The sequence below is a fragment of the Budorcas taxicolor genome, chromosome 9 (assembly GCF_023091745.1).
Source record: "Budorcas taxicolor isolate Tak-1 chromosome 9, Takin1.1, whole genome shotgun sequence".
Taxonomy (NCBI): Eukaryota; Metazoa; Chordata; class Mammalia; order Artiodactyla; family Bovidae; genus Budorcas; species Budorcas taxicolor.
This window is the reverse complement of record NC_068918.1, coordinates 36,960,004-36,981,648: the sequence shown is the minus strand read 5'-3', so window position 1 is coordinate 36,981,648 and position 21,645 is coordinate 36,960,004.

Genomic DNA, 21,645 nt, shown 5'->3' with positions numbered 1-21,645 from the left:
CAAAATTTAAACCCCAGCCTGGATCAGAGCTGAAGCATGAAGCAAAGCCATCATCATTAACTCACAGCCACTGACCTGTAAAATAAGGAAAAATAAAACCTTATTTCTTTCATAAACTACTGAGATTTGAGAACTGTTACATAGAAAAAAATCACTAGTAACCTGACATACAAGATATGTTTGCAAAACTTGCCACATTTTGATGGCCTATGGCATTGTATCCAGTCCATTTATGTTACCAATGACAAATATACATTTGCTGATTCTTACCTGGATACACAGTCTGGACTCTGATGTAGAAACTTTATCATTTACAAAACAAAGATAGAGCTACTTAAAATTTATTCAGGACTTACTATGTTTCAGGCAATCTTCTGTGCCCAGCACACGCAAATGTGAATGTGATGCAATTTCTCTACTTGGAAGCCAATAGGCTAGTATGGAAAACTGTTCACCCTAATGTGCAGAATAAGGGGAGCGTGACATTAAATTCTACCTTGTGAATTACAGCAATGTCTCTCAGCTAACCAAAGACTTCCTCCCATGCCTCAGCACTTAACTTGTGACAACTTTCTTCCAGCAGCTCCTGAGAAAGAGCCTATCCCCTTAAAACCAACATTCATCTAGCCACCTCTTCACCTAACAGAAGAATGGCTTTGTTAAGAGAACACAAGTGAATGACTAGAATGAATCATGATTCAGAATCCTGTCTTTCCTCCTAGTCTGTAAGTATCTCATGAAATTCAAATCTGAATATCGCTTCTCAACATTCGGGGCTGTCCATCACCAGTCCCTGTCAATCCCTCAGCCTTATCTCCTCCCACACCCAACCAGAGCATCTCCCTCCGTCAAGTTTCTTGCTGCTGCCCCGTGGTGCTGCATATGCTGTTTATGCAGAAGCATTCATCTCGCAGCCTCTCACTCATCCTTCTCAACTTGGTGCTGGAACTGGAACAGAATTCTGTCTTCCTAGCGGGGCTCTGCCAGTAACAGACAGGCATTAGGGGAAAGGACTGGGAATGGAAAAGAATCTTGTTCTTTCCTATTTCTCTCTACTTCTGTCAACATCTTGAAGACTTCTTTAACCTGGAAGGAGCAACTTGTTGGTTTCAGTCGCAATAGCAGTTCCAGTTTGCTTTTTTTTTTTCAGACTCCCAGAGCCAACTTATCATTCTCCCTCAGAGATACAAGCAGCAGTTGCTCTTCTGAGGTTTGAGTCCTGCCTTCCTGGGGCCACTCGTCTAAACTTCTAAACTCTAATAATACCAACTTCTGTTTGCTCCGCAACCCCGGAGGCAATTGCTGCTTCCTGTGTTTACTGCCTCTAGGATACCTCTTTATCCTCTTATGCCCTTTCAGTTCTCTAGGAGAAGGCAATGGCAACCCACTCCAGTACTCTTGCCTGGAAAATCCCATGGACGGAGGAGCCTGGTAGGCTGCAGTCCATGGGGGCGCAAAGAGTCAAACATGACTGAGCGACTTCACTTTCACTTTTCACTTTCATGCATTGGAGAAGGAAATAGCAACCCACTCTAGTGTTCTTGCCTGGAGAACCCCAGGGACGGGAACCTGGTGGGCTGCCGTCTATGGGGTCTCACAGAGTTGGACACGACTGAAGCGACTTAGCAGCAATACCTGGCCAGTAACCCTTTATAGTACATTCTCCCTGCCAAACAGTGGTATGGTTCCTGTTACCTGACTGATTCCAGCTGATACACCTTAATACAGCATATTTACCCTTCACTCTTGATTTGGTATTACTTTTGCTTTTATTCCTTGTTTTCCCCTTAAGCCGCTCATCCTCGAGTACTCTACCCATATGTCCTTGATGAAGATCTCAGTCCCAAACCCCTCTCTCCCTCTGAACTCCCAACAGCATCACTATCACCAGAAAACACACCATCTATGGAATATACCCTTGGGGAGGGCTCAGAAAGACTGGTTCGAGAACCAACTCTGCTACTCACTAGGTCTTTCTTAAGTATATAAGGAAAGCCCTTCTTTCAGAACTCTGTATTCTAAGTTTCCCATTGGTAAATCTTGTCTTTCCAAGGAGGTTATACCTCCCTCGAGGCAAACAGCTTTGTCTGAAACATCTTCAGTACACCTCTTTATCTTTTTTTTTTTTTTTGGTTGAGGAAAGTCTGCTGACAGCTTTATTTCTTTGGGGAAGAAAATAAAAATTCACTCAGGAGCTCTTGTGGTGGTTCAAGGCCAGGGGTGGGGGGTGGGGGGGTGCGGGGGAGCGGTGTCCGGTATCCACTTATTCACCATTACAGGCTTCTAGTTGCACTGGACAGCGCTGACTCTGCAGATGGCGGCCCTGCACCAATCTGTGCGGTACTTGTTCTTATGCCAGATGCTGCTAAGGGTGGCCCTGGCATTCTTGTTGATGGTGGTCCGCCTCAAGAAGTGGCCAGTTTGCTCTGGCTGGATCTCCGCTACACCACCATGACCGCTTTGCTGTCACCGGCTCCACTCCCACCTTCTTGCAGTGAAGGAGCCCATCGTAGCCGAAAGGGTTGCGGGCCCTCAGATTATTGGGTGTCCGTGCGGTAGGCCTGCTTGTTTGTCTCGATCAAGAAGCTGTAGCAGTTGTGCATGACCGTCCATTGCAGACGCACAGACATGGCTGCGGCAGTGGGAGATGTGTAGGGCCACCCCTTTATCTATGCCAAGTCTGGCGCCATTTTGCAGGCTAAGCACTCAGAGGGCTCTCTAAACCCTTTCTAACTAAAATTTCGGAATTTGTGTGAACCATATTTTCAAATCAGTGGTCTGGGAACGAAATTCTGTCCACAAATATGACTTGTTTGGCCTACAGTGTATTTTTGTTAACTAGCTGCTATGATCTGCCAATTGAGAAATTTTGTATACAAATCTAAAATGTATCCTTTGGTTTTTCACAGATGAGAAAATGTGTGATGAGGAGTTAAAGCAAAGTGTCCAATGTCAAGGACTCTATCACGAGTAAAATGGTCACTCAAATATGAATGCCTCTTTTGATTTGGGGGGAGTCCTGAACCTCCTTACTTCTGTAAAATGATACCATGAAGAAGGAGTTGGAAGAGAATTCTACACCAAAGGAAAATATAAATCCTAAGCTATACTTGCCTTTGTCCTTTGCCAAATCCTCTTCTTGATTAATACATGTACAGCAAGTTTTAATACTCTGCATAATGAGACTGCCTTAACACTTTTTCAATGCAGTGTTATTTTCAAATAATTATAAATGATCGATGTTTCATTTGTATTGGCATTCATAATTCACGGAATTCACTGTGATTGATTTTGAAGAAAACTGATACCAAGGTATTTGTTCTCTGTAATGTAAAATTAATAGCAGATGCATAACTGAGGGACATTTTTTCCTGCTGTTTTCGTAGTTACCAAAACTCTTGAATTCTGCTCTCTGTGTTTCTGTCCCACAAGTTAAGCTATCTCCCTTACTAATGTGATTGCCTGCAGCATTTAAAAGCAATGGCTACTCTTTCTTAAAACTCTTCCATTGCTTAAATTTTTTTCATGGTAATAGCAGTAACTGCCATTTACTGAGCACTTACTATGTGCCACACGATGAAGAAGGAAATAGCAACTCACTCCAGTACTCTTGCCTGGAGAATCCCATGGACAGAGGAGCCTGGCAGGCTATAGTCCATGGGGTCACAAGAGTTGGACATGACTTAGCGAAGAAACCACCACCATTTACTGAGCACTTACTATGTGCCACACAGTAGATCAAATGCTTGATAAATGCATCTTGATGAATACACAAGAGAAGCGTTCATAGTAACATTATCTCCATTTCACAGAGGAAATCAGCAAAGGCTCGGAGATAATGTATAGACTGCCTACAATGACATTGCCAGAGTCTGGTGGTACCAGTGTTCCTGATATAATACTCTCTCTCCATGTTCTTCCTTCCCCTGTTTCCTCTGCTTTTTGCATCCTTAACAAGCCACTCTTCTTCTGCTGTACTCCAATATATTGGTATTTCCTAGGCTTCCATCTTCAGCCATGTCATTGTGAATATAACATGCCAGCTGTACATGTTCATCTCAACCTCTCTCATAAGCTCCAATCAGAACATAATTGTAGTTAAAAGTGGGATTTGGAATTCAGCCCTTTCCCAGCTCTATGATATTAAACAAGGTACCTAATCTTTCCAGGCTTCGTTTTCTTATCTAGAAATAGAATAGAGCTGATCCCAAGGGTTAGATGAGGTAATGCAGTTAAAACAACTGGCGCTTTACTTAAATATTCAGTAAGTATTGGCTATTATTTCAAACAGTCTGGATCATCCCAACGTAAGCATCCTAATAGCCCTTCAGACTCAATCTGTTGACAACAGAGACTTCATTTTCTCTTACAAGCTGCCTCTACCCTGCATTCTCTTTCACAGTGAATGGCATTGCCACTCTTCACCAGTTCATTCACATCAGAAGTCTAGGTAATTCCTACATGCTTCTAGGGGTGAAATGAAAAACTGCCCTGATTTTTTTATCTAACCTCTAGAATCTATCAACCATGCTAATATAAGAGAGCCCTCTTTCTAAATTTCAAATCTGTTCACTTTTGCTCACATCATTTAAACTCCCTCAGTGGATCACTGTGATCTGTGGAATGAGGTCCAAATGTCTCACCAGAGCACACACAACCCTTCAACATGCAGTCTCTGGGGACCCTCCTGTCTCACTTTTCACCCACTCCATAACCCAAAGAGATAAAAATACTACTGCTCCCCTGAACAGGCACTAGTCTTTCACGTCTTAGTACATTGGCAAATGCAGTTTCCAGGCATTAAAAGTGCCCTCCTGACTAACTCCTTCCTGCTCTTCTAAGTGCCACTCACATGCCCTTCTTTCCACCTCTTCAACTGCTCCCGAAGTTTGTCTGGCATCTTCCTCTGGGTGGCCCTAACAGCCTGCCTTTGCCCCTCCCTTAGCCCTTTCACAGAGGACCATCACGGCTGGTGTGCTGCTCAGTCTCACTCCTTAAGGGGCTTCCCAGGCGGCTCAGTGGTAAAGAATCTGCTGCTAATGCAGGAGACACAGAAGACTCAGGTTCAATCCTGGGGTGGGGAAGATCCCCTGGAGGAGGGCATGGCAACTTGCTCCAGTATCTTGCCTGGAAATTTTCACGGACAGAGGAGCCCGGCAGGCTACAGTTCATGGGGTCCCAAAGAGTTGGACACGACTGAGTTACTGAGCATGTACATACATGCATGTGACTTATTCAAGTTCCCACAGCTATTCGTATTGTTCAGGCTCATCTCAGGACACCAGTTTGGGAGAGTTAAGTGATCCAAACCCATGCCTCGAACAGCCCCCCAACCTCATATAAATAATTTATTTACTTCTAATTTGTCATGTTATGGGAAAGATCTTGGGTAGTTTGGAAAAATACATAAAAGGAATAAGACTTCAGTTTTCTTACAGCTAATGAAGGAATTCTAGACGGTGGATGACAGTGATTATGAGGCTATTGTATGAAAGCCGAGAAGAGACAGGCTAAAGTCCCTAGTGACAGTAGTATTTAAAGGTCTGCAGTAACATCTGGTGCATTTTCTGGAAATGAAATACAAATGTGTCTGCAAGTTACTTGGCAGACAACACAGAAAGGTGGGTAGAAGATATTCTCCAATCACAATGTATGATTAAAAACAAATCAGTGGTTCAGGAGAATTATTCCTGATCCTGAAATCTGAAAGTAATTTCTCCCATGGGCCTTTGTAAAGGAAAAATAAATAGAGTAAATAATGGCTTTTTAAAGTAATTCTGAGTTTTAGAATGTCATCTCATATTAATTATTGAATGAAGGCCCAAATGCTAAAAAAACTGAAGTTCAGGAAAATTGTTGAGATTGAGTAGAGGGCAAAATGGTATGGACAACGTAGACATCTCTGCTCAAAACAGCCTGCGCGCTTCATGAGGGCAGGCAGCCCCTGCCTGGTCATGTGTTGCTCCTCAGAGCTCCATCTACCGGAGTGGAGAAACTCGATGGTTCAAATGTCCAACAAAACACCATATGAACAAATGTACATTAACAGGTCATACCTCAGTCCGTCAAGCAAGAAAAATAAAAAGTAAGAAGTTAATTTTTTTCTTTTCTTTTTTTTTTTTAGAAGTTAATTTTTTTCAAAGCAGAACCAGGTTACTGACTGGGATCCCAGCAGACATCAATTTCAGGCCCTACACTGGTATGCAAAGAATTTGAACAACAGTTTCAGAAGAAACATTTCAAGTTTGCAGTTAATACTAAATTGGAAGAGACAGCAAATAATGAGAAACAAAGCAGGCAGATAAAAGGGTTTTAGACATTTCAAGTACCTACCCAGCTAATAAATGCAAATGAAGTTCAGTGCAGATAAGCACAGAATTATGAGTCTGGAAGCAAAGAAGAAAAAGGAGGACTATCTGCTTAATGGAAATGAGCTGCACGGTGCTGACCAGGAATGAGATCTGGGGAATTATTGCAGGAGAAATCCTTCAAGCTTTCAACTCACTTTGCTGCAATGGAAAAGAAACACGGTGATGAGCTATATTAAAACACAATACAGGACTATCAAGTCACGCTCCATATTGGGTGAAGACGAAACCAAAGCAAGGAAAGCATAAGATTTTTTTTTTATTTAAAATGCTCTATTCAGGGCAGGACCATTCTCGACAGGTTTTTTTAAACCTCAACCTGAAGCAATTTTCCTCTACAGATTTATTGGAATGTGGTTCGCTGCGGTTTGCTTGTACATGCATACTGAGTCGCTTCAGTCATGGCCAACTCTTTGCAATCCTATGGACTGTAGCCTGCCAGGCTCCTCTCTGTCCATGGGGATTTTCCAGGCAAGAATACTAGAGTGGGTTGCCATGCCCTCCTCCATGGGATCTTCCCAACCCAGGGATTGAACCCATGTTTCTTATGTGTCCTGCACTGGCCAGCGGGTTCTTTACTACTAGCACCACCTGGGAAGCCTGAGCTTTGCTTATATTCTCTGTCATTTTTTATACTGTTCCGCAATAATTCAAAGGTCTCCAGAATATGGTCATCATACCTAATAGCAGGAACCATCACTGTAAAAATCAAAAGATACTTGGATTACAAAGTTGAGTGGCTCCTTCTGCCAAAGCTTTACATTTTCTTTCTTTTTTTTTTTTAGTTATTTGATCTAAACAAGAATCATAGATTCATAGCTTTTAAGGCTAGAAGGCATTTTAAGTACACCTTTATGAGCCTCCTAACCATAACAGCTATTATTAACACCACATTACAGCTAAACTTCTCAGACTCATAGGTCCAGTCCTGTCAACTGAACACATTACAGCCCACTCTAGAACTATTTGAGTCAAATAAACTCAACACAAGGTTGAAGGCTATAGTTGTGATGGAAGGAATACCTAAAGGCTTGCCTGGGTAAAAACAGTTCTCCCTGTTCCTGCTTTGGTTCCTAAAATCCCACATTCATTCATTCAGCAAATATTTCTTGAGTTCCTCCTATGAGATAAGAACTAAGTATTGATGATATACAGCTTCCCTGGTGGCTCAGTGGTAAAGAATCTGCCTGCAATGCAAGAGCCGTAGAAGATGCAGTTTCAATCCCAAAGTCAGGAAGATCCCCTGGAGGAGGGCATGGCAACCCATTTCAGTATTCTTGCCTGGAGAATCCCTAGACAGAGGAGCTGGTGGGCTATAGTCTATAGGGTCTATAGAGTCTGACAAAGAGTCAGACACAACTGAAGTGACTTAGCACACACATTGATGATATAACAGTAAACAAAGAGGCAATGTTAAAAATAAACTCAAAATGGACTAAAGATCTAAATGTAAGATCAGAAACTATAAAACTCTTAGAGGAAAATATAGGCAGAACACTCTCTGACATAAATCACAGCAAGTTCCTCCATGATCCACCTCCCAGAGTAATGGAAATAAAAAACAAAAATAAACAAATGGGACCTAACTAAACTTAAAAGCTTTTGCACAATGAAGAAAACAATAAGCAAGATGAAAAGGCAGCCTTCAGAATGGGAGAAAATAATAGCAAATGAAACAACTGACAAAGAATTAATCTCCAAAATATACAAGCAGCTCATGCAGTTCAATACCAGAAAAATGAACAACCCAATCAAAAAGTGGGCAAAAGAACTAAACAGACATTTCTCCAAAAAGACAAACAGACAGCTAATAAACACATGAAAAGATGCTAGACACCACTCATTATTAGAGAAATGCAAATCAAAACCACAATGAGGTATCATGTCACACCAGTCAGAATGGCTGCCATCAAAAAGTCTACAAACAATAAATGCTGGAGAGGATGTGGAGAAAAGGGAACCCTATTACACTGTTGGTGGGAATGCAAACTGGTATAGCCACTATGGAGAACAGTGTGAAGATTCCTTAAAAAACTGGGAATAGAACTGCCATAAGAATTGCCATAAGCAATCCCACTGCTGGGCATACACACCAAGGAAACCAGAACTGAAAGAGACACATGTACCCCAATATTCACTGCAGCACTGTTTACAATAGCGAGGACTTAGAAGCAAACCTAGATGTCCATCCACAGACGAATGGATAGGGAAGTTGTGGTACAGATATACAATGGAATAATACTCAGATATGAAAAGGAGCATAAATTTGAGTCAGTTCTAATGAGGTGGATGAAACTGGAGCCTTTTATACAAAGTGAAGTAAGTCACAAAGAGAAATACCAATACTGTATATTAACACATATATATGGAATTTAGAAAGACAGTAACAATGATCTTAAATGCAAGGCAGCAAAAGAGACACAGATGTAAAGAACAGACTTTTGGACTCTGTGGGAGAAGGCGAGGGTGGGATTTTTTGAAAGAATAGCACTGAAATGTGTATATTACCATATGTAAAGCAGATAACCAGTGCAAGTTTGATGCATGAAGCAGGGCACTGGAAAGCTGGTGCTCTAGGACAACTCAGAGGGAGGGGTAGGGAGGGAGATGGAAGGGGGTTCAGGATGGGGGGACACGTGTGCACCCATGGCTGACTCATGTTGATGTATGGCAAAAACCATCACAATATTATAAAGTAATTATCCTCCAATTAAAATAAATAAATTAATTTTTTTTAAAAAGACAATGTCTTCATTGAGCTTAAATTCTAGTGAGAGGAGAGAGACAATAATCAAACATGGAAATGAGGTGGGTACTCTTAAGTAATGGGAAGTGTTGGGAAGTTATAAACTGGATGATGTGAGGGGAAGAAAACACAGAGGTGGTGTGGGGACTATTTAAGGAGGATGGTCAAGAAAGACCATTTTGAGAATGTGACATCTAAGGACTTGAGAACTTGAAGAACGAGGAGCCTATAGGGAAATTCCATGACAAAATACAGTTACGACTCGAAGAGGTAAAGGCATTAAAAAGTTATTATTTGCCAAAACTTCACTCTGAATTAATTTGTCAGAATTTTTAATTTTTATCCATATTCTTAATTTGTCATCTTTTAAAACTGTGCTTTCATAAAAAACAAGAATAGATTATATTTAATACAGGAAAATGATGCAAAGGGTTAGGGACACAGGATTCAGGCTAACAAGCAGGTTGTCAACCTTGGGAAAGGATAAAACAAGGGATAATATTTACTGAAAGGGATAGAAAACTGAAAAGATAGAAAGATTTCAAGCAATTATCAGAGCATGCTCCAACAGATTTAGCCACACAATAATCTTAGTTCAGAAATGGCATTTTCTTCAACTAACCAGTAACTTCTATCAATACACAGATAACTTATATAAACTAACAGTGGTTCAATTTTCCTTTGAAATGGGAAAAACTATAGTAAACTGTGGGGCACAGCCTTTAAAATGACCCTCATTGACCCCAACCTTCTGATATTCATGACTTTATGCATTCCTTTCTCCTGAGTAGAGGCTGAAACTACACACTCACTTCTGTAAATAGGATGCAGAAGAAATGCTAAGATGTCACTTCCAAGATTAAGTTGCAAAGAGACCCTGGCTTGCATCGTACGTGCCCCCTCTTACTGGCTCTGCCTGAAATCAGATACCATGCTGTGAGAAGCCTTATGAAGAGGCCTATGGGGTAAGAAACTGGGGGAGGACTGAGTCCTGCCAACAACCACAGAAACCTAGACAGCGTATTAAAAGCAGAGACATTACTTTTCTGACAAAAGTCTGTCTAGTCAAAGCTATGGTCTTTCCAGTAGTCATGTATGGATGTGAGAGTTGGATTATAAAGAAGGCTGAACACTGAAGAATTGATGCTTTTGAACTGTGGTGTTGGAGAAAACTCTTGAGAGTCCCTTGGACAGCAAGGAGATCCAACCAGTCCATCCTAAAGGAAATCAACCCTGAATATTCATTGGAAGGACTGATGTTGAAGGGGAAGCTCCAGTACTAGGCACATATTGGAGATGCAAAGAGCCTGATGCAAGGAGCCAACTCATTAGAAAAGGCCCTGATGCTGGGAAAGATTGAAGGCAGGAGGAGAAGGGGACAGCAGAGTACAAGATGGTTGGATGGCATCACCGAATAAATGGACATGAGTTTGAGCAAACTGGGAGATGGTGAAGGACAGGGAGGCCTGGTGTGCTGCAGTCCATGTGGTTGCAAAGAGTCAGACATGACTGATCAACGGAACAACAACTCCCTGTTGAGTCTTCAGACAAGACTGCATTCCCAGCCCACACTTTAATTGCAGTCTTGTAAGAGAAGCTGTGGTGGAGGCTTGCAGCTAAGCCATATAAAGATTCCTGTACACAGAAACCGAGGCATAATAGATGTTGATTGCATTATGCTGCTAAGTTTTGTAATGTGTTACACAGCAGTAGATAACTAATATGTACACCATGAAAGCATTCTCAGATTGTGTTCTGTCTCCCTTTGACATTTTCTACTTTCACCCAACCCTACTTATACAGTAAAATTCCATCTTCCCCATGCCTTCTTGAGCATCAGTTGAAAGTTAGGACTGTGGTGAAGCTGCATGTAAAGATAGCAAGTTAAAGGACAAGTTGGCCATTAAACTCCATGTCATTCTTCATATAATCCTGTAACATCACATGGGATATTAACAAACCCTAGCAAAGATCTGTTGTCTATAATTTTAATTATTTGTTCAACTAGTTGGAACTTGATGATTTTCTTTCCAGGGGTTAGTTTGGGGCATCCTTAAGCTCAAGTAACCAAGAGATATGACATTCTCTCCATTTAAATAGAAACACATCCACAGCTCTCTCTCCTCCCCCACTGCTTGGGGGTATTACAGCCAATCTCCTTTAGCAGCTCTTTCCTGTTAGCCCCCCCACCCAACCCCCGTGAAGTTCCCAGCTTGACTCTGCCACCATGTATAGAGACAAATAAAAAGGGATAAACTCCCAACTAACACCAAGAAAGAAAATTAAATCAATAAAGATTATTAAGAGTTTGTAATTTGACTTGAATTACTTTTGGATTAAATACCATCATTTCTCTAATATATACCCAACTTTATTTGGGTGAACCAAAGAGGAGCTCTTATTTTATCTAAATAAATAACACTCTCTTTGCTTATCTTTGAGAAACTAAGGAATTTCTCTACCACTGCACAGGTTATTCCTACAATCCCCAAGTAAATACAATACTGATGAAAAGAGACAGCCCTTATATGGCACTGCCACCGACCATTAGCTTACAAGGTGCTACATAGTAGGTCTTCTTGACCGCAGCAAGCACACTGATATCAGACATCACAAATTCAAAGAGACAGTTCTGGACTACGGAGAATTTTCAACATAAAGATCAAAACAAAAACATTTAAAAGACCTTGGAAAGATTTCTCCCTTGCCCCATGGCCTTCCCATGGAGGGAAGCAGTTCAACAGGGGAAATTCAAAGGAGGAAAGCCTAAGAGAACTCCCCTACTTCCACAACATTGGCTTTAATCTTTCCACAACATTGGCCTGCATAAAAATAAATACATGTGCCAACCTTTCAACTCGAACCGTTCTCTTTAATAGGCTTCCATCCTGGTAATAGTCATAGATCTAAGTCCAGCTCTGCCGCAGCACCACTAAGTGCCAAGTAGGAACGCCTAAATTAGAATTGGCCCTAACAACACTGATCCTTCTCCATTCCATTTAAAGTTTACCTTTATAAATGGAACCTAGCGCGAAAGGAGGAGGAAATGGCAACCCACTCCAGTGTTCTTGCCTGGAGAATCCCAGAGACGGGGGAGCCTGGTGGGCTGCTGTCTATGGGGTCGCACAGAGTCGGACACAACTGAAGCCGCTTAGCAGCAGCAGCAGCAATGCAAAGCAATGGGAAAATGCTTTTGTTGTAAACCTCTCCTTGATATATCTCATTTATGGTTGAAGAAATCTAATTTCAATTTTAAGATTTCCTTTACCAGATTCAAAGGAAGTTCAGGCAAATACTTTTTAATCTACGCCCCTTACATTTATACTGATAACCCTCACTCTCAACTGCTGAGAATTCTTTCCAACACTTATATTTTAAATCCATTATTTATTGCTAATCACAACATATCTCCTGGGTTAAAGTTTGGGAAGCACATACACACACACACACTTATATTTCATTTTAATATCAGCTCTGATAGATATTATTTGCTTTGTTGAAAAAAAGATAAGAGCAAAACCTTAACTCTCTAGTATATTGAGTCATAAGTGTTTTTTTAAGTTAGAATTCATTTCTCCTTTTTTGTATGAATGCTGCATATAGTTGCTTTGTGTTCTACTAAGCCTGTAAATAAGAAAGTGTTAGTTACTCAGTCGTGTCTGACTCTTTGCTACCCCATGGACTTTAGCCTGCCAGGCTCCTCCATTCATGGAATTCTCCAGGCAAAAATACTGGAATGAGTAGCCATTCCCTTCTCCAGGGAATCTTCCTGACCCAGGGATCGAATCCAGGTCTCCTGCACTGCAGGTGGATTCTTGTCCATCTGAGCCCCCCGGGAAGCTCTCTAGTGAGCCTAGTCCCCAGGTATTTATGAAAAGAAAATGTTTGAAAAGTCAGAGATCCGAGGTACCATGCCTTTACCAAGCACAAGAAGAACAGAAGGGCAAAGTGAAGCAAAGACACAATAGTCTTCTCAAATGTATTAAAGTTGCTAAGCTAAAATTCTGTCTTCTACGTATTTAGCTTAATATTTGCTAAGCTATCAAATAAAATGAAAAATAGGAGAGTAGATGGAACGATACTATTTGCCTACACAACTTTGTAGTATTTATCTTTTTATTCATCAGAACATTGGTTTCTTTTTATACACTCCTTGAAAATAAAAATTATTCCTGCTTTCATCAAAACTGGCAGTATTCTCCATAATGTGCAAAATTCTTTATGTTTACAAAGAAAAGCTTGTGAGAAAATCACTGAATTCAAAGATTACAGAATGAAAAGAGAGACTGTTTTAGAAATTTACTTATATCCACATTATTGACTTTTAAGTAAAGCAAAATTACATTCATTTGAAAGAAATATCCATATAAATAATACTGTATTCATGTTATACAGAATAATGAATATATTGATCAAAATAATCAATTGTGATTTTGGTGTATCAAAATTAAGATGCTGAATGCTTTAATGTTTTCATCTTATAAAATTATTTAACATTCTTCACTAACTTTTCCTGAGAAGCTCCCAAAAATATATCTATTATACATCAGATAGTCCAATCCCTTAAAGATATAATTTTATCAGCTTTTACAAAATAATCCTATACTCTATGAATAAAAATGATTTTAAAATCTGTCCTCCATAGAACAAAGAACTTGTGAAATCCAAAAAAATTCTGTAGTTTAATAGTACTGTACTGATGCTAATTTCTTGGTTTGACAAATGTACCATGATGACGTAAGATGTTACCACAAGGGGAAGCAGGGTGAAGGGTATACAGAAATTCTCTGTATTATCTTTTCAAGTATTCTGCAGATTTAAAATTACTTAAAAATAAAAGTCTTTTAAGAAACTCATGCTTTGTATTTCAATGTAAGATTGGCAATTGGAGAAGAAAAACTTCTAAGATTTTATTTGGAACCTAATCACAAACATGCAATTAACAAAGAACATGTGTTCTCAATTGACTTCTGACATTAGGCCTGTTTTATAGTTCTAGAGACCACACTAAGGCAAAGGGGTTACGACTCCAACATGAGCACAGCATATTTGTATTCTCATTCAGACCACAACCTTTCAAAGTCTCTGTAAATCAACATCTATTTTCAATCACAGGAAAGTAAGATAACCACTTATTTCCAGAATGAAATTATCCAAACCAGTAAAGCACTTTTTAATGCACATATTATGAAAATTATTCATGGAACAGAGCAGAATATTGAACTTACCTGTCTATGTCCATTATTTACATGAAAATTTTACATTCAAAACTAATATATATCTTGACTGATGAGAATTTGAAGACTGTGACCGGCAGACATGTTATGCAATCCCATACTAATAGTGAAATCTCATTAGACCAAAGTGTAAGGGAGTCTATGTGTCTGCCCAGTGAAGAAATCCACTGTCAGCTCAAACCCAATGTGGAAATCACGCTTCCTAGCAATAAAGAACAAAGGAACCATAACCCTCCTCTCCATGTTAGTACAGAGGTAAACAAGAAAATGACCCTGCCCTGATGGAAATGGAAAAATGCATAAATGAGAAAATGGCAAAAAAAAACTATATTCAGATAATAACAAATACAAACATTTTGCAGCAACTCACAAAAAAAGCAACCCACAATACAGATGCAATACAGATGATGGAGGCACAAGAGATGAAATCTTCACTTTGAGTAACTGCAAATACAATGAAAATTCTCTGCAATTAGTAAAAAGAGTTCTGATAACAGGAGGGTTCTGATCCCAGCACAAATGGATAATGGGACAAGACAGAAGAGCTCAGAGAGAAGATGGCATGCAGAAACTGAACAACTAACAAACAGGAAAAATGGGAACCGACCAGAACAGAAACAGTTCCCATGGTGGTGAGAGATACGAATTAAGTGTCAACTAAGAGTCATCAATTCCTAGCATGAGGGGCCAGAAATGAATCACTGAGTGCCCCAGTATATCGTGCCCTAGTATAGCATTTGATATTTTTGTTTAATACCCTTGCACTTAAATCCATACTAGGTAAGTGAATGCAACTCACATTCCACAGTAAGTGTTCTATCAGTTTCAGTACCTTTATTGTCTTAAACCTGAGTTAAGGAAACTCTCCAGGCTTTCATAATCCTGCCTGATCACTGGACAAAGGGACCACACTGCCAGTGTGTCCACTCTGTGCCTGGAGGCACTAGGTGGGCAGGCAAGTAAATCAGATGACCTGCCACTCACCCTTAGATATAGAAAGCTACTCTACCAAGCCTTGTTTCTGGGTGCTACAAACCAAATGTTACTCATTTCACCATATTTTACTTTTAACGTGAAGTAGCGATCATCACCATGCTTACAGGAGTTCACAGGAGCATAAGAGTTCTCATTTTTAAAGAACTTCTTGAGTTTGATTCATATTGAGGATTGCTTATCCAATATTATACTTAGTAACATCAGATATATATTAAAGATGTTCAGTTCAGTTCAGTTCAGTCGCTCAGTTGTGTCCGACTCTGCGACCCCATGAATCGCAGCACACCAGGCCTCCCTGTCCATCACCATCTCCAGGAGTTCACTCAGACTCATGTCCATCGAGTCCATGATGCCATCCAGCCATCTCATCCTGGGTCGTCCCCTTCTCCTCCTGCCCCCAATCTCTCCCAGCATCAGGGTCTTTTCCAATGAGTCAACTCTTCGCATGAGGTGGCCAAAGTACTGGAGTTTCAGATTTAGCATCAGTCCTTCCAAAGAAATCCCAGGACTGATCTCCTTCAGAATGGACTGGTTGGATCTCCTGGCAGTCCAAGGGACCCTCAAGAGTCTTTTCCAACACCACAGTTCAAACACATCAATTCTTCGGCACTCAGCCTTCTTCACAGTCCAGCTCTCACATCCATACATGACCACTGGAAAAACCATAGCCTTGATTAGGCGGACCTTAGTCGGCAAAGTAATGTCTCTGCTTTTGAATATACTATCTAGGTTGGTCATAACTTTTCTTCCCAGGAGTAAGCGTCTTTTAATTTCATGGCTGCAGTCACCATCTGCAGTGATTTTGGAGCCCAAAAAAATTAAGTCTGACACTGTTTCCACTGTTTCCCCATCTATTTCCCATGAAGTGATGGGACCGGATGCCATGATCTTCGTTTTCTGAATTGAGCTTTAAGCCAACTTTTTCACTCTTCTCTTTCACTTTCATCAAGAGGCTTTTTAGCTCCTCTTCACTTTCTACCATAAGGGTGGTGTCATCTGCATATCTGAGGTTATTGATATTTCTCCCAGCAATCTTGATTCCAGCTTGTGTTTCTTCCAGTCCAGCGTTTCTCATGATGTACTCTGCATATAAGTTAAAGATGTTATTTTATATAAATATTCCATAATTTAAAAGAGAAAGGACTCTATTGAAAGTTCTGGAATGTCATTTATATACATATTTACATTTGTATGTATATTTTTATGTATGGGCTTCCCAGGTGGTGCAATGGTAAAGAACATACTGCTTATGCAGAAAAAGCAGGAGACGGGGATTCAAGAAGATCCCCTGGCTGAAGAAAGGGCAACCCACTCCAGTAATCTTACCTGGAAAATTCCATGGACAGAAGAGTCTGGCAGGCTATAGTCCATGGGATCACAAAGAGTCAGACACAACTGAGCAACTGAGCACACACACACATATGTATAAATATATGCACACACAAAACATATATATTAGCTTTCATATTTGCTCTTCCAAGTCATTTTTCTGAAAATATTTTATTTTGGCACTGCAGTCCTTCAAAGAGGCAACTAAAGTGTACTGCATCTTATGTTAGTTTAATTACTTGATATAAAAATCACAAAGCTCTCTGCAGTATCACACTGAATCAGTGAAAGAGAATAAAGAACAACTTTCAAAACATTTCAGTAATTCCACAGTTCATAAAAGTTGTATACTTTATTAAGATTTCAACATAAAATAATATTATTAAAGATTATTTTTTAAATATATTAAATCATAAATGTACTATATTATAGACTATAGTCCATTTCACAGGTCCCTAGAAATTCTGAGAATGCAATGAAATAAAATGAACACTCATATCACTTTCTTCTTGCTTTAATGACTTGAGTTTAATTGTAAGCGTCTAAAAACAATCTTGGTTTCACTTGAACTAAATTCAAATGAGAGGCCAGCAATGAAACAAGCAAGCATTTTTTAGCTAGAGGTCTGGTTTCAATGAACAAGTATAAAAACACTCATTCTTTAATTTCTTGAAGCATTTTTTTAAAAACCTAATGATTTAGTAAGGGCATTTGGCCTACTTTCTTAAAAGAAGTGTAGGTGCTCACAAAATCAAACGATAACAAAACTGGGGGATATTTTAGTGAGAAGTAAAATCATTAGACTCTTCCAGATTAAAACTCACACTTGCCCAAAATATTTCCATATATTCATAGTCCCCAAGAGGGAAAAGCCTACCAGAAGGCGGAAGCAGAAGAACAAAAGAGGTCCAAACAGTAGATTCATGAACTTTCTGAGCACTTGTCATTAGACTACAAGGAAACAGAAATGAACCAAACAATATATTATTGAAATACTTTCCTCCTAGCATTGACACCTAGTATGAAACTTGAAAAACCTATATGCTGGTCAGGAAGCAACAGTTAGAACTGGACATGGAACAACAGACTGGTTCCAAATAGGAAAAGGAGTATGTCAAGGCTGTATATTGTCACCCTGCTTATTTAACTTATATGCAGAGTACCTCATGAGAAACGCTGGGCTGGAAGAAGCACAAGCTGGAATCAAGATTGCCAGGAGAAATATCAATAACCTCAGATATGCAGATGACACCACCCTTATGGCAGAAAGTGAAGAGGAACTAAAAGGCCTCTTGATGAAAGTGAAAGAGGAGAGTGAAAAAGTTGGCTTAAAGCTCAACATTCAGAAAACTAAGATCATGGCATCTGGTCCCATCACTTCATGGGAAATAGATGGACAAACAGTGGAAACAGTGTCAGACTTTATTTTTGGGGGCTCCAAAATCACTGCAGATGGTGACTGCAGCCATGAAATTAACAGACGCTAACTCCTTGGAAGGAAAGTTATGACCAACCTAGATAGTATACTCAAAAGCAGAGACATTACTTTGCCGACTAAGGTCCATCTAGTCAAGGCTATGGTTTTTCCAGTGGTCATGTATGGATGTGAGAGATGGACTGTGAAGAAAGCTGAGCGCTGAAGAATTGACGCTTTTGAACTGTGGTGTTGGAGAAGACTCTTGAGAGTCCCCTGGACTGCAAGGAGATCCAACCAGTCCATCCTAAAGGAGATCAGTCCTGGGATTTCTTTGGAAGGACTGATGCTGAAGCTGAAACTCCAGTACTTTGGCTACCTCATGCTAAGAGTTGACTCATTGGAAAAGTCCCTGATGCTGGGAGGGATTGGGGGCAGGAGGAGAAGGGGACGACAGAGGATAAGATGGCTGGATGGCATCACCGACTCAACGGACATGAGTTTGGGTAAACTCTGGGAGTTGATGATGGACAAGGAGGCCTGGTGTGCTGCAATTCATGGGGTCGCAAAGAGTCGGACACGGCTGAGCAACTAAACTGAACTGAACTGAATGAAAGGCAGACAGCAAACCAGATATTTTATTTACCGTTCTGATAGTGGCTAGGAAGAAGAATTTGAGAAGTAATTTTTCAAGCCTAGACAGAAGGTTCAAATACAGTTAGAGAGATTGGGACAAGTAAGGACAGGAACATCCATCTCCTTAACAACAATGATGTGAAACTGAAAACAGGTTCTATTTGATGAGTTCATTCTGTGCTAGAAAGTATCTCACATCCAAGACCCCATTTAATTTTCTCAGCCCTGTAGGGGAAGGGAAAGGTAAGTTCTATTGTCTCAATTATTCAGAGGAAACTGAGGCTCAGAGTGTAAAAGGACTTCCTTAAGGTGCTACCACCTAGGTGATTAACCCTTTGTGGATGGTCTCCACTGCATTGAACCCAGTGGGGATCATACACCCTCACAACACAGTGAGAGGAATTTCCTGGGCCACTTGGACAACAGGGATACACCAAGGCCATTTCCAGGAAACATCCCCAGAACCAGGACATCCTTTGATAACCTGGAAGGTGTAAAAGTAGGCATCTCTTGCTTCTGGGGTCCAGACAGGAAAATACCCCACCCCATGGTCCTAGAAACCCGAGCAAAACAGAAGCATCTCTTACAAATACACTTTGTCAAAAAGAGATCAAGTCAAATTATTTCAAAATACACTATAATTTCATGATGAGGTAAAAAGCTTAGAGAGCAGAGCAGTGAGCACCTTCTATCTCTTTTATTAAATATTTTCTTCATGAAAAATTAATCTGGCCAAGTCAGCTTCGTGTGTCTACCATCACACATTGAAATAAGAACTTTTCTTTCTCCTACCATCTCCTCCAAAACTGGAGCACTGGATAAGCCCAGTAGGTAACTGAATAACCTTTGGGGTTTTCTTTCTTCTTATAAAGCCATCATGCTGCACACATCTCAGCAATGTGGCGGTCTCTGTCTATCAAAAGCAGCTCTATAAAATTGAAATACAATGTAAAAGATGACCTCAAGCAAGGTTCTGTGGTTTGGCTCTAAAAGAGGCGGCTGTGCTGGGCACGTATTTTCACCCCCAGCCCATGGTTCCGGCTCCCTGAGAGCTTTTGCAGGACTGCAGTGAAGTAAGGAGTTACAGTAAATGAAAGGAGATAGGAGAGGGGGAGCGGGAGAGAGCGAGATTGCAATTTCCTTGTGTGCACTGAGCCTGAGCGTTTTCCATTTCAACTAAATATGAAGAATCATGGCCTTGTTTTAAGGATTTAAGAAAAAGAAGACAGTTTAAAACCAAATGCCTGCTCTCTGCTATGGCAGTTCCATTGGCAGGCTGTAATTTGTCAGTGAGAGGTAATGGAAATGCAGTTATGTTTGTGAAATCCATGGGCTGTTTATCAGCTAGGTAAAGCCCAGAGATACAGAGAGCAGCAAATCTTTATGTCTGAGAAAAGTCTTTCAACTCAGTAAAAGAAAAATCCCCACCATTTTAATATAAAATATAGTTGCATTTCATTTTTCTGTAGATTATTCTGAAGCCAAAGGAAGAGGTTAGTGGAAGAAAAGAAAGGATCTGTAGGACGACAGGCATGTCTCACAGCACATACGGAAGGAACATGAATGAACATTTCTCAAAAAGAGACACTTCTATTCATGCCCTGACGTATCTTTAGCCCATAATTTGGAGCCAAATACCACAAACGACAGTTCTGAGCAAATCACTCCTGTGATACTAGGATTGCATCAACCAAAAACCTTCTTTGGGAGGAAAACGGCATTGTAATCAATGCAGGCAATAATTTGTTATACTTGGGGTTTTTTTCTTGTCATTGTTGGCTTTTCTGGAAGAATCAAGCTCTCAGTAAAACCTCACTCTTATCTGAAAGTATTAAATGAGCATTCACCAGTTTTGTAGTGAGAAATAATGTACATAGATGTTCATGTGATAGGCTCCTTAAGAGCCATGTAAAGCAAATTCTGAAAATTGCTTCTTTATTCACAGATATTGGTATTTACTCCTGATTTCCAGTTTCTAGGCTGTATGTTTTACTCTGCGATACAATCTTACATCATCTTTTCAATGTCAGGATGTCAGTCTTCGATTAAATCAACAACGATGAAACCAGAGCTTATTTAGTAATAAACAGAAGGAACATGCACAGACTACAAAAACACCATGTAAATACGTCTCAGAATACAGCAGCACTAAATTTCCATTTTGGCATGTCTTGCAACCACACTGCATAGCACTAAAGAAACTGGAGTGAAATGGCATTTCAGACCAGGGTTTCCCTGTGAGGATTCCATCCTGATCAGTGTCTGCACTGTTTAAATGAAAAGAGGAAAACACATAAATCATGAGCATTTCTCCAGCCTAAACATCCCTTACTGGTATTTCATTCTCTGTAATCTCAAGTGAGCTTCAAAAGCGAATCCAGCCATCAGCATCCGGCCACACGAATAGCAGACCGTTGCAGCTTTCTACCTTCTGATTTGGAGGGGAAGGAATACTTGCTCCCTAGACTTTCACAATTTTACCAAGCTCTTAAAAGTACCGGGGTATTTCTCCTTCACAGGATCCTTGTCAGGATTCAAGGCAGGAATCCCCCTAAAGAACATCACAGAGCACATAGCAAGTGCTCATTAAATCATGTGTCATTCTTGGTATTATCATAATTAGTGACTTTTCTAGTTATTTTCTTTAAGCCATAATTCCTCATTCAATATGTTGTAGCACACCCAGAGAAAGACTGCAGCAAAGAAAATTGCAATGATTTTTAGGGGACTTGCATTCAGATCTTGGCTTCATCATTTAATAGGAACATGATCTTGGTTAAGTTACCATAACTCACTGAGATTCAGTTTACTTATCCACCCAATAGAGAAGATAATACTTATTTCATAGGCTTGGTGTCAGGATTAGATAATAGATCTCCTCACCCAAGACGCAGTATAGCAGACAGATATAAAGAATGG